Source organism: Marmota flaviventris, chromosome 8, assembly GCF_047511675.1.
Source record: "Marmota flaviventris isolate mMarFla1 chromosome 8, mMarFla1.hap1, whole genome shotgun sequence".
In the NCBI taxonomy this organism is placed as follows: domain Eukaryota; kingdom Metazoa; phylum Chordata; class Mammalia; order Rodentia; family Sciuridae; genus Marmota; species Marmota flaviventris.
The window spans coordinates 11,179,620-11,193,486 of record NC_092505.1 but is presented as its reverse complement, the minus strand read 5'-3'; positions in this window follow the sequence as shown (position 1 = coordinate 11,193,486).

Here is a 13,867-nt window from a genome sequence, read left to right as displayed (position 1 = left end):
TGGGTCAGTACTGCACAGGGTTGTTAATGCGGATCGAGTGATAGAATATGTGCATAAGGTAGCCCTAGCACACCATGCCATTGTTAAGTAGCCTCCAACCGAAAGAAAATGCTTCAAATAATTTAGACCTTTTTTTTTTTCCCCACCTGGAATTCTCTTCCCTCCTGCTTATTTTTATAGAGCCAAACCTGGCCTTCCTAGACTGCCGTCTTCATGCACAATGTCTCTGGTACAATATTGGCACATCCACATGAATTCTTTAAGTAAATGGATAGCAACTTGAGAATTCAAGGGATGAACTCTTTGGTTTCCTATTGTCAACAATTTCCCATATGACATATCCCAGTAAAGCAACCCCTCTCCTGTATCCTCAGGGGATACTTTAAGATCTCAGTGGATGCTTGAAACCACAGATAGTAGCAACCCCTTGTTTTTTCCTGCACATACATACCCATGAGGAAGTGGAATTCATAGATTAGTCACCTGTAAGAAAATAACAATAACCAAAAATAGAACAATTTACTACAATATATAAGTATGTAAAAATACACTGTAATAAATGTTTTTTAAAACTTACAAATTGTTTGGTACTAGAATTTTCCATTTAATTTTGGACCAGGGATATTATGATTTGGATATAAGGTGTGTCACCCAAAAAAACTCCTGTGTTGATGTAGGAATATTCGAAGGTGAAATGATTCGATTAATAGGATGTAACCTAATCGTTTTGTTCAAGTTTAAATGGACTGATTGGGTGGCAACCATGAGGGGGGGGGGGGGGGGCGGTGGCTAGCAGAGGTGGGCCTCAAGGGTTCATGACCTGGAAGAGTTCATCTTTCCTGTGGCTCTTTCATCTCGCTCCCTCCTTCTCTCTGCTTTCTGGCCACCATGAGCTCCCACACCACACCCTTCTGCATGATGTTCTTCCTCCTCTTGGGCCCAGAGCAATGACGTCAACCAACCATGGACCAAACCTCTGAAACCATGAGCCAAGATAAACTTCTCCTCTAAGTTGATCTTGTCAGGCATTTTGGTCACAGTGGTAGAAAACTGACTAACACAAGGGACAAATGAAGCCAGTAAAAGAAAAACTGCAGAGAAGGGGACTAATGAATGCCAAAGCAGGGCTGCATGGTGACTTTCAGGGACCCAACACATTTCTGCCTTGATGGGCCCTTTCCTCCATAAAAACTAAATAAAAATTATACAATTTTGTACCTGTGTTACTATAATTAATATATATATGTAAATTATATAGGAAAACATTTTCCTTGACATAAAAGTTAACTTTTTTCTGGTTTTAAATGAAATTAAGCTTCTCATGGGGGACCCTTAAAAGTATCATGGATCCTGGGCACTATGCCTAATGGAAGTATCATGGATCCCCTTGTGACTAATGGAAGTCAGTCCCAATGCAAAATAAATTCCTCTGTAGGCACATGTGTTTTATGGTGTGATATAAAATAATTAAGAAGTCTCGAAATCACTGGGGACAAAATGAAATGCTTGAGGATCGTGACCTTGGATTGGTTGGTGGTAGCATCTTTCTGAACCATCTTTCCTTCTAGTTACACAAGGAAGGGATTTTGTCCAACTCCACCACAATCACCACCAATCCCAGGAATGGGTTCCCAGAGATTTAAACCATGGGCATGAAACCAGGATATGATAGAGCAGGTTCAGGTGAAAACTTCCTGCCTCTTTCTTACCCCATGTTAGTTCAGACAGGCAGGGAGCAGGGGAGGCGAGAGACGGTAGACCCAGCTATGCCCCCTTCCCCACCTTGGGCAGCTTGCCATATCGATCAGCACTATCATTTCTTCATTGAGATTCTGTCTGCAGCTAAAGTAGCTGCGGAACTGACCACTTCCTCAGAAGCCCTGGCAGAACATGGACTCCAATTCCCCAAATATGGGGGGTGTTTCTTTACAAAGTATGAAATGACAGTGGTGTGGACAGCACCTAAGAGAAAACCACGAGAGATAGTGCAAGAATCTGGGTTTTCAGGAATGAGTCTAGGTTAGCGGCCCAAACCACCTTTCGCTGGACCCACAGGGATACCAGGAGAGAAACTGCTAGAAGCCTGAAGGAGAGAGAGTTGTGAGAAGCAGCTCTCCTTGAGAGAACTGCTTTTCAGTTGAAGTGACCAAGTGACCGTTCAGGAGAAAGGTAAGATATTGAATCCCCTCACCTGGCCCTTCTTCCCTCCAGTTCCCTGCTGGAGCTCCCCATGGCCCAGATCCAGCCAGAGTCCAGCAGATGTGGAGCATGTTGATGTCACCCATAATGTCAACCTCCCACAGTAGAGAGCAGGGTGCATGGTGAACGAGGGGCCAGTCACTGACCTAACCAGCTCCATTTTGCCTGTTTAACTTTTTTTCCTTCTGAGTTCTCCTGAATCATTCTCTCCTGCAGTGACCTTGGGTTCCAGGAACAACAGGTCTCATCCATAAACATCTTTATAATAAGGAATGGAAGCTACTCCCAAGCGATGACAAATTCCCGGGAACTTTGCAGAACCAATTCTGAGATAATAATAATCAACCAGACCAAAGCCTGACCAAGGTGACCTGCTTTGCCAGCTATTCAAAGCCCCCAGCTATGTAAACCCTAGACCCTTGCCTTTGTTCTCTTTGCTATGAAATTTCAAAGTTCTTGTTACCCCCTTGGAGACAAATCTTAAGTCACTAAACCTCTGTTGCTCTTCCAAGCACGCTGATAAACTCCTTTCCTGCCTTCACACTGATTATCTCTATGGTTGGCATCTTGGGAGAGGTGGCCAAACCTAGTCCTTTGGAACCCCCAAGAGCCAGGACCTGTGTCTAAAATTCTGAAAGACACCCAGAGACTGTCCTTGATTTAGTCCAGGGCAAGTAGAATAAGTTCTAAATATATAGAGAGAAGCAAATGTCAAGTCAAGTTCCATTTTTATTCCACCCTTTGGTCTTTCCTGTTCATCCATCAGTTACTCAGACGACCTGATTCAAATCTCATTTCTGGCTTGGTTCAGAAGCCTTGGTGTAAATAACAAACAAATTCTAGTCCAACTCAATGTCAAGTGCTAGCGTTGGAGTGGGGAGTACTAATAACTAGGGAAGAGAAGGAATGGGGAAAAGGGAGACAAACCAGATGAGGTCTCGACAATTTTGCCAGAAGAATTATGGATTCTTAAAAGTGCTCTGACGATTGAGGAAAATTAGAAATTAATGGCTGCTGATTACAGTCCCAGAGTAGATTTCGATGGCGTGGACTTCCTTACACTTACACACGAGAATGACAATAAGATGTGATTGCAGGTTGCTGGCATCAGACAGCTGGCTCTTGAGTACGTGGAGAATTGGTTGCAGCTGCATTGGAGAATCATCCGATCCAACTTTTTCTACTAGAGATATGTCTAGAAGGCAAATGGCACCAGAGGCTGCCTTCCCTGACCAGGTGGCGCCAAGAGACTGCCATACTGTGTGCTCAACCCCCAGGGACCTTCTGCCACCATGACAGCCCTCCCTAACAGGATAAAATGCATTGTGGGAAAGTGTGGTTAGGTATTTATATCTGTGTTCCAGGAACGAAACAATAACTTACAGGAATATGCTTCACCTTCTTAAAAATTCTTGAAGGAAGGATGTTCTTTAAATAGTTAGTTTCCCTCTCCTATTTAATATGTGGAATCACAGCCATAACGTGATTTTTAGCAAAATCACATATTTGAGCTGAGAAAAAGACATGTCTCACTCTACAGATGAAAAAGCTGAGGTCCAGGGGATTCAGGAGTCACAGATCTAGTTCAAAGCAGAGATTTGTGCACATCTGGGCTGATGTTTGTCAAGCACATTCCTCCCCTTCTAAGAAAACTGCTACTTCTCCCCTCAACTCCAACAGTGTGGCTGGAGTGGGGCTCACATCCTCAAAGCTTACCTTGTTCCCACCCCATTCTAGAGGCGGGTTGTGCCCTAACTCTAATGGTCAGTCATAGACACCAGTTTGAACGTGGACACAGTGACTGGTTCAAAGTGAGCAGGTCAGCAAACTAGCACCAAATCTGTGCCCACCCCTGGACTTGCCAGGTCCTCTGCTCACCTTTCCTCTTGATTCATGATCCAGCACTGTCATCAGATGTGTCCCATCTGAAGTGGTGACACAGCCTGCCATGACATTGACATTCAGAGAGAAGCAAGATGCAAGGAGGAGACCCAGAGTCATTGCAATATCCATTTCCCACCGCTCACCCCCCAGCTGCCCAGGCCACCTTCACAGCCTGCCGCAGTCTGGCTGGGCACAAATGCCGCAGTCTGGCTGGGCACACAATCACGAGCCACCACACAGCTTGTAGATTCAAACAGCAACTCTTTATTCCCGAACTCACACCAGCCGTCTACAATCACGTTCTGGGGAAATCCACGTTCTCTGCCCAAATCCACCTCCACTGGGCTTCTATCTCCAAAATATACTGTCTGAATCCCGTGAGAACTCAAGGGGAACTCAGGCAGCAGGATACGCTCTATTCCCAGCAGGAATAATCTTAAACCTTAAACCTGGAACCTAAACCGGGAACGCCCTAATCCGCCTTGATCCTTGAGCAAGGTCACCTACATTCAATGTCACTGCAACATGGGGTACGCTGGCAAGGAAATTGTCATACCTACTTGGCTAATGGCTCCCAGCATCTCCCCCCTTCTGATTAATTAAACAACAAGCAATGTGGCTTAAGGACCGTGCCTGGTAGGTTGTCCAATTCAACATATGGTTCTTACCCGTCATCGGAAAACTGACCTTTAGGCGTCAGCCTCCTGTCTTAGGTTGATACCACTGCAATTGGATCATACCCGTCACTGACTACTGGTCCAGCATAAGCCATTGGCCCCCAAATTTTAGACCATCACTAGCAGAAGGGAGGATACAGAAATGCCACGACACCAAGCCAATTGACGGCTCCTTGGGAAAAATTGCATCACTGGTGACACCATCAGCAAAGATATGTCAGCACTACCACAATTAACATGGGGTGCGCTGGCAAGGAAATAAAAATTACATCACTAGTGACACCATCAGCAAAGATATGCCAGCATTACCACAATTCGCTGCACCAAACGATAGTTACATAGTCCAGGCAAGTTCTGCAAGCAGTTCAAAGCGGAGGAATCTATCAATATATCCATTTCCTCCCAAAATCCGTTTCCTCCCAAAGTAAGTTAACTCCTTGATTGAGCATTACTTGTTGAGTTATATTCATTGATGCATCAGTTTATACAGTTTACTGTGATAGCTATCATAGAAGCTGTAGTCTGGTTGTATCTTTGTCTTCACCGGCACTGGGATGAAGATAGGAATTCTGGCAATGATGCTAAAGAGACATTATCCTGAAAAGAATTATTAAATATAATGAAAAAGAAAGGTGAAAGTAAACAAACAAATCTGTTAACCTACTTTAAAAACAATCCTTAACAGCTGTTTACCTAATTTAAATTAAACCATTTAAATCACGTGAATAAAAAAAATAATAATAATTCGGATCCATTTTTTCATGAGCGCTCCTCATATAAGAAATATGGACCTACGCACATACAGACATACAACACAAAACACAAGAGTGTACACAAACGTACAACACATAAGAAAATAGTAAAGGCCTTGTAGCTTTACCTGGGTGAAATCTCCATTGCAATGTTTAAAAACTCCAGTCAAAAAATAAAACTGATCAGAAAAACATTAACCTAGGTTTGTATGAGCTCAAAAAATAAAAATAGAACCTTATGATGTGGAGAAATGCAATAATAAAATAGCTATTGAAAAAAGCATCCTGGTTAATCACTGTCGCAGATGTAAGAATGGCCAAGCTGGAGTTCTGGATATCAGCTGTTATGGATTTGAGTCAAATCATCTTCTTTTCGATCTGTAGAAATTGTTTTAGTTAATCTCTCTGGAATCCAAATCAGCTGCTGTTTTCCCTGTGGAAAAACACAAACAGACCCCTGACTCCAGACAATCACTGGGTCAGGACCTTTCCATTGTCCTGTTAGAATATCTTTCCAAAGTACTTTAGGCTTATGTACATTTTTTGGATACATATGCCTTTCCGCAGCACTAAGTCCTGATGAATCCAAATTTTAAAAGTTTAGAGTAAAAAGCGTTATTTTAAGTTTATCTTTGGGGGATATATACCCCCTTCCAATTCCCTCTTTTTGCTTTAATAAGTATGTTTTAATAGTTTGATGAGCTCTTTCAACTATGCCTTGTCCCTGTGGATTGTATGGGATTCCTGTTATATGAGTAATACCAAATGATTAGCAAAATTGTTTAAAAGAGGTAGAGGTATAGCCAGGACCATTATCGGTTTTTAACTGTTTAGGAACGCCCACAGTGGCAAAATTTTGTAAGCAATGAGCTATAACATCTTTAGTTTTTCCTCCGGCATGAAGGGAGCCCATCAAAAATCCAGAAGAAGTATCAACTGTAACGTGTAAATATTTTAATTTTCCAAATTCTGGCAAGTGTGTGACATCCATCTGCCAAATATGGTTAGGTATCAGTCCTCTAGGATTGACTCCAAGATTAACTTGTGGTAAAAATGTCACACAATTTTGACATTGTTTTATTATATGTCTGGCTTGTTCCTTAGTTATTTTAAAACGCTTTTGTAAAGTATTAGCATTAACATGAAACCTTTTATGAAAATTTGTAGCTTCTTCAAATGTAGAGAAAATATGTATGTCATGTGTAGTTTTATCTGCTAAATCATTGCCTAAACTAAGGGCTCCAGGCAATCCTGTATGTGCCCTAATATGTCCTATGAAGAATGGATCTTTTCTGTCCCAGATTGGACTTTGTATAGTGGAAAACAGCCGTTTGAATTAGCCTATCTACAAAGTCAGCGTAAGGTTCATTAGCTCTCTGTATTACCTTAGATAGCTGACCTTGTAAATCTCCATGTCCTTGTAAAGTCTTCCATGCCCTAACTGCGTCTGCAGCAATTTGTGCATATATAGCAGGATCATATTCAATTTGTTGCCGTTGACCCTCATAAGGTCCTTTTCCTAACAACATATCTAGATTTCTTTGAGAGTAACCGGCTGCTGCATTTCGCCTAGCTGTCTCCGTGCAAAATTCCTCATTGGCAACCTTCCATAACAAATATTGTCCTCCATTTAGTACAGATTTACACATGCTAGCCCAATCTGCTGGCGTCATGTCCAAGTTAGTAATGGACTCGACCATGCTTACCGTGAAGGGAGCTTGGGGACCATAGGTTGTTACAGCCTCCTTTAACTGCTTCACTGTTTTAAAATCTAAAGCACGGTGAATTCGCTGCCCTCCTGCCTGTTCAAGTACAGGGCATGCTAATCTTTGAGGTCCTGTCTCAGGATCCCATTTATCAACTACGGGGTTTGAGGGCCACTCAGCTGTCTCCATCGGTGGGGCTGTTGGTTGAATTACGCCCTCTTGTGATAAAACGGAGTTAGTAACAGCCTCCTGTTGTGGCCTTTTTCCTAACAACCCCTTTTCCTTTAAATTTTCTTCCTCTGTCTGACTAGCTCAAGAGACCTTCTCTTTTGTTTGATCTAAAATGTCTTTCTCCATGGTCTGAACCTCTAACGATTTACTTAACATCTTTTCGGTTTGTTTTTTACTAACTTCTAATCTACTATAAAGATAACGCAACCCAATAAGATAACACAAAACAAAACCGAAACTGAATGAAACAAAAACGGAATAAAAAATCATTGTATCAATTTTCTCTTCCTCAGGGCCGACAAACTTCAAACCTTTAGTCAACCATTTTTTCCAGTTTGCCTGAGAAATTTCTAGGGATAGGCAGCTTGAAACAAAAACAAGATAAATCAAAACAATAACACATTGTTTTTTGAATTGGTCACCCATTCTTTCGCTCTTCCTCAGGGGCGAGCAATTTCACTTACCTCCAAGCTTCAGAAGTTCCCCGTACGAGCCGCCAAATGCCACAGTCTGGCTGGGCACAAATGCCGCAGTCTGGCTGGGCACACAATCACGAGCCACCACACAGCTTGTAGATTCAAACAGCAACTCTTTATTCCCGAACTCACACCAGCCGTCTACAATCACGTTCTGGGGAAATCCACGTTCTCTGCCCAAATCCACCTCCACTGGGCTTCTGTCTCCAAAATATACTGTCTGAATCCCGTGAGAACTCAAGGGGAACTCAGGCAGCAGGATACGCCCTATTCCCAGCAGGAATAATCTTAAACCTTAAACCTGGAACCTAAACCGGGAACGCCCTAATCCGCCTTGGTCCTTGAGCAAGGTCACCTACATTCAATGTCACTGCAACATGGGGTACGCTGGCAAGGAAATTGTCATACCTACTTGGCTAATGGCTCCCAGCAACAGCCTATCCCCATCAAACCCCACTGTGTTTAAGCTAGTTCAAATTGGGGTTCTCTCACTAAACACAGATTGCAGTATGGAACTGGAATCTCCAAATCCCAAGTACAGTGACCGCACCCCTAGACCACATTACTGAACTTTAATATCATACATTTGATGATGGCCTTGTCATTTTCAAAGCACAGTCTTTCGAGAGTGTTGATTTTGAGGGGTTGCAATATCACATTAGGAAGAGGACACTTCCAATATAAAATTCTTAAGTCAGACTCTCACTTTCTTCCAAGCTTTCTTGGGAGAAAGAAGGAAAACTCCCAAGTTTTCTCCTAGTTCCTTTCATTTTTCTGGATACCAGAGGAAAGTCTCAATTAGAGAATGATGGTTTTTGACACCTGTGCCAAACACAAACATTCCTGTTCACTAAAAGGTTGTTCTCCAAACAGACTGATGAAAGATGGGCATCATGATGGCAGAGCCCAGAACAACACCAGAGGTCCTTAAGTGTGACAAATTCAGTCTTCTTAAAGAGATTTGAGGAAATATTGTATCTATAACAAAATTGAAAGATGAAGAAATTTGCAGAAAATAGAACTAAACAACTAAGAATTATAAAAAAGCAGGAGAGAAGAGTCATAAGCGTTCAGGCATTCAGTTCAGGAGTCCAACATCTGAAACAATACAATAGAATTCCTTTCTTTCTTTCTTTTTTTTGGGGGGGAGGGGTGGTATCAGAGAGTGAACCCAGGAGCCCTTAACCACTGAGCCACATCCCCAGCTCTTTTTAAATTTTTTTTTTTTTAAGATAGGTGTCACTAAGTTGCTTAGGGCTTCACTAAGTTGCTGAGGCTGGCTTTGAACTCAAGATCTTCCTGCCTCAGCCTCCTGAGCTGCTGGGATTACAGGCATACTCCACTACACCCAGCGATACAATACAATTTCCCAGAGCTAAAATATACAAATCTTCAAACTGAAAAAGTAAACTAATTGACTACAGCAAATGAATGAAATAAATTCACATCACGACTTAGCATTCTAAAATATCATTGTAAGATTTTGGAGCCTTAAGAGAAGATTTGTTGCATTGAGAATAGGGTTTTAGGTTTTGAAAAAAAAGTGATATGGCTAAGATATGGTTAAATAAAAACTCTAAGCTGATTTTGAAGTGGAAATATGAGAATGAACTTGTATTTTCAACTTAAAAAATAAATGTTTCCTAGCTCTCTAGTTGAACAGACCTAAACATTGTAGCCAGCCCAGTAACAATAAGCAACCCCAGCACCCAGACAGTGATTATTAAATCCCTTTCTCACTAAGAGAAATGGTGGATTCCTTGAGAAATGACCAAAACCAATGTTTAGGGCAATGTTTATACAATAAGGCTGAAACTTCCTGTCATTCCAGAAAATAATCAAACAAAAACAAACTACTAAAGGAATAACATGAAGAGGCACTTTACACAACAGTAAGGAATTGAAGCACAAAAATGTGTTTAGATCCACAAATTCATAACCGTGTTTTATAGCCATTCACTGTTCACCTTTGGAGGATGCTAGAAAACAATCATTTCTCTAAAACCTTTCAAAAAAAAAAAAATAATAACAGCATCTATAAACTGGAACTTCGCTCTGATCCACACAGCTGAATTTGAGAAAACAGCAAGAGGCGATGGGGGATTAAGAAAAACACACCCAGAGATATTGAGGAAAAGCTGGGATCATGTGGAACACACACTCTAAGAGAAACAGTGTCTGAAGAGCTGGCCCAGCAAGTTTACTTATATAGGGTCTCATGATCAAGAAGTTAAGGACTATAGAGGCATTGTTCTTTGTGCACTGGAAAGTGACAGGGCTAGAAACTTTCTTGTAGCTATTTCACTGTTGCAATGCTTGGGGCTTCCTGTGGCACCCAGGAAACCCATTGTCCAAAGTTTCTACTAAGCAGGCTTGAAGGTTACAGCATAGGTCAAACATTGTAGTTATCTTGCTATGCTCAGATTCCTCTATCCCTGGGAGCTGGCATTTGAATTCAAAGCTATGAGCTAAAGAATTCTATGGCAAGCACAGAATTCTCCGGTTTAACAGAGGTCACCATCTACTGGGCAGTTTTCAATCAGTGGCTTCCCAGAGAAATACCCAGGAGCAGTGTCACCTCTGTCCAGGTGCCAGTTCAAAGCAATGATTCATTCACCTCTCCCGACAGACCTTGGATAACAAAATAGTTCATGAGGAAGTGTTTGTTTTTTTACAAAGATTGCAGCTAATAAATAAAGAAGGAATGATAGAATAAGATTACCATCTTTACAATCAATGAATTAAATGATCTCAGCAATGATCATCACTTTTTAAGACACAATTTTAAAAAAGAAAACAACCAGACATCTTGTGTCTTCCAAGGAATGGACACCACACCAATTAGACTCTTCTTGATCAAACAAGGGTTCACTTTTAGTCTGACTTCATTTTTCAGGAAATACGGGGATGGGAAAACAGTACTAACACTACTGTGATATCAATTGTCAAACTCTTCAGGAAAAATAACCCATTTCTTCAATAACAAATAGATGCCGATTCAATGAAAGAATAAAACCAAGTTTTCCTTCAAAGATCATGAAGAAGACAAAGATGTCCCCTCTCATCACTTCTTTTCTACAGTGTACTGGAGGTCATAGCCAATGCAGTAAGATAAGAAAAGGAAATCAAAGGTAAACTGAACAAGAGGGAAGAAATAAATCTAAACCAATTAACAAAAACACTTCTAGAACCAATAGACAATTTTAGCAAGGTTATAGATATAGGAATAATATGAAAGTCAGTCAATTTCCTACTTACTGGCAATGAATAAGTAGAATTTGAAATTAAAGATAGATTGCCATTTCTGTTAGCATCCCACAAAATGAAATACTTAGAGCACTTGGGTGGACCATGGGGAATTTTAGGGCTGTCAGACTTTTCTCACTATATATAATGGTGGATACATATTATCATACTTTTGTCTAAACCCACAGAATAAGCTACTCTAAGAGTGAACCCTAATGTAAATTATAGTGTTTGAATAATAATGATTGGTCAATGTAATCTCATCAGTTGTTAAAAAAAAGTGTGTGTGTATAACAATAATATATATTCCTATTTTTTCATTTTTATCTTATTATAAATAGTTATTAGGATGTTCTTATTCATTTATTGAACCCAGTTGTTCCAGATTTGGCTGCTGTGATCACTTTCATTTTGGTGTTGGACCTCAGTCAAGGAAATGAACATTTATTTTTCTGTGTTGGGGAGGAAACCTGGGGCCTTGCCTACGCTAGGCGAGTTCTCTCCCACCGGGCCACTTTCCCAGCCCCCAAGTGAAGTTCAGCAAGCAGACTTTGGGGTTTGCCTTTCTATGGCTCCTTTTCCTACAGTATGCCCTGCACCTCCACTTTCCACCTACTCTGCTGCTCCCCCACAGGTCCCCTGACTCCTCGAGCCAAGCCCGAGGAATGCACTCAGGGAAACGCTCCACAGACACAAAGCTCACCCGGTGCAGTTCCCAGGCTCAGTGTGGCCCTCCCTTCAGTTTCCCTTAGTCTTGGTGTCATTCCTCAGTGTCCCCATATCATAGCTTGTCCACATTTTGCAGTTGTTATCTGCAGGCTGGTTTTTGGAATGTATACTATTTCACAACATGGCACACTGCTTGATTGGATTCTAATTTTGTGATTTTATATATAAATAACTTGGGATGGTTGACATAGCATTCTTTGCAGCCTTATGGTTTTTACAACTAAGGATTTTGTTTTTAAATCCCATGGAAAGTTTTTAATTTGATGGATACTATCAGCAGATTCTGATATCACAGCTACCAGGCAGAGCACGATCTTTGTCTTCAAACACTTTAAAAAACAGAAAACTTAAGGGTTACAGAAGTGAGTTAAAAAAACATCATAGGAACTTACCAAAGTAGATAAAGTTAAAAAGACTAAAAATAATAAATTTGATAAAGATGTAAAGCAACAGAAATTTTCATGTTTTATTGGTTACCTCTTACTGAGTGAGAAATCACCCCCATTTAGCTCTAAATCTCACAGTTCTGTGGATTAGCAATGCAGTTGGGCTCAGCTGGGTGTCCCTGGGTTGGGACTGGGCTACTCATGGCTCTGTGCTCAGTTGGCATGTTAGCTAGGCAGCTCTGCTCCTGGCCGCTGACCGCACAGCTGTCCCGATCATCCAGAAGGCCAGCTCCTGCTTACGCACATAGTAACCGGGCAGGAGATGGAGAGTGCGGAAGACCTTTTAAGACCTTGGCCTAGAACTTACATGACTTCTTCCTCCCCTCTCCCCCTGTTCTGTGATTCAAACTGAGGATCTCGTGCATGCTGGGCAAGTGCTCTACCACCGAGCTGTATCCCCAGCCAACACAACTTCATAATATTTGTATGAGTCAAAGCCAACACAAGTCCAAGTCCAACCCATGGGCAAGAGGTGCAGAAATACTCTTCATTGTTTTCTGAGGATATGGAAAGTCAGGATGAGGGGGGTGTGTAAGTGGTGAAAGGTTGGAACCCTCTTTGTAAAACACCGTACAGAGTGCTTTAATTTGGATGTTAAGTTTCCCCCAGAGGCTCATGTGTTAAAGGCGTGGTCCTCAGTATGGTGCTGTTGAGGGTGGGGAAATCTTTAAGAGATGATGGAGCCTGTCATTGAGGTCATTGAGGTGGGGAGTGTCCTAAAGGGGATCATAGAGCCCTGACCACTTCCTCTTCCTCTCTTTCACCTCCTGGCCCTAAGGACAGCAGCTTTGCTCAGCTATCTGCTCCCACCATGATGTGGTGGCACAGGTCTTAACCAACCATGGACTGACACCTCTAAAATAAACCTTTTCTCTATGTAAGTTGATTGTATCAGGTAGTTGTTACAGTACTGTCATGGTTTGGGTTTGGAATGTTCGTCAAGAGCTCATGTGTTGAAGCCTGGTCCCAATACAGCAATGTACAGAGGCAGTCTTTGGGGAATTGACTGGATCCTGAGGGTTCTATCCTCACCTGTGGGTTAATCCATCTGATGGATTGACAACGTGAAAGGACCGCTGAGAGGAGGTGGGAACCACAGGCAGGTGGGGCGTGGTTGAAGGAAGTAGGTCTCTGGGGGCACGCCCTTGAGACTGCATCTTGTCCTGGGATCCTCTTTCCTCTCTCCTCTCTCCCTCCCCCCACCCCTCTCTCTCTCCTTCCAGCTGCCATGTGCTGAGCACCTGTGCTGCACCACTCCCTTCTGCCATGATGTCCTGCCTCACCCAAGTCCAAAGCAGTGGAGCAGCTGACCCTGGACTGAGCCCAACAGTCTTCCCTCCTTTAAGTCACGTGTGTCAGGTCTGTTGGTGACAGCAATGGAAAGCTGACTAACAGGGACAGAAAGATGACTGACAGAAACTGTGGCTTGCAAGTCAGCTACATCTTCCAACCAGGTGTTAACCAATCGTTCACTTTTCTCAAACATCCTCATGTTCGACATCCACCCTGTCATGGATTCCC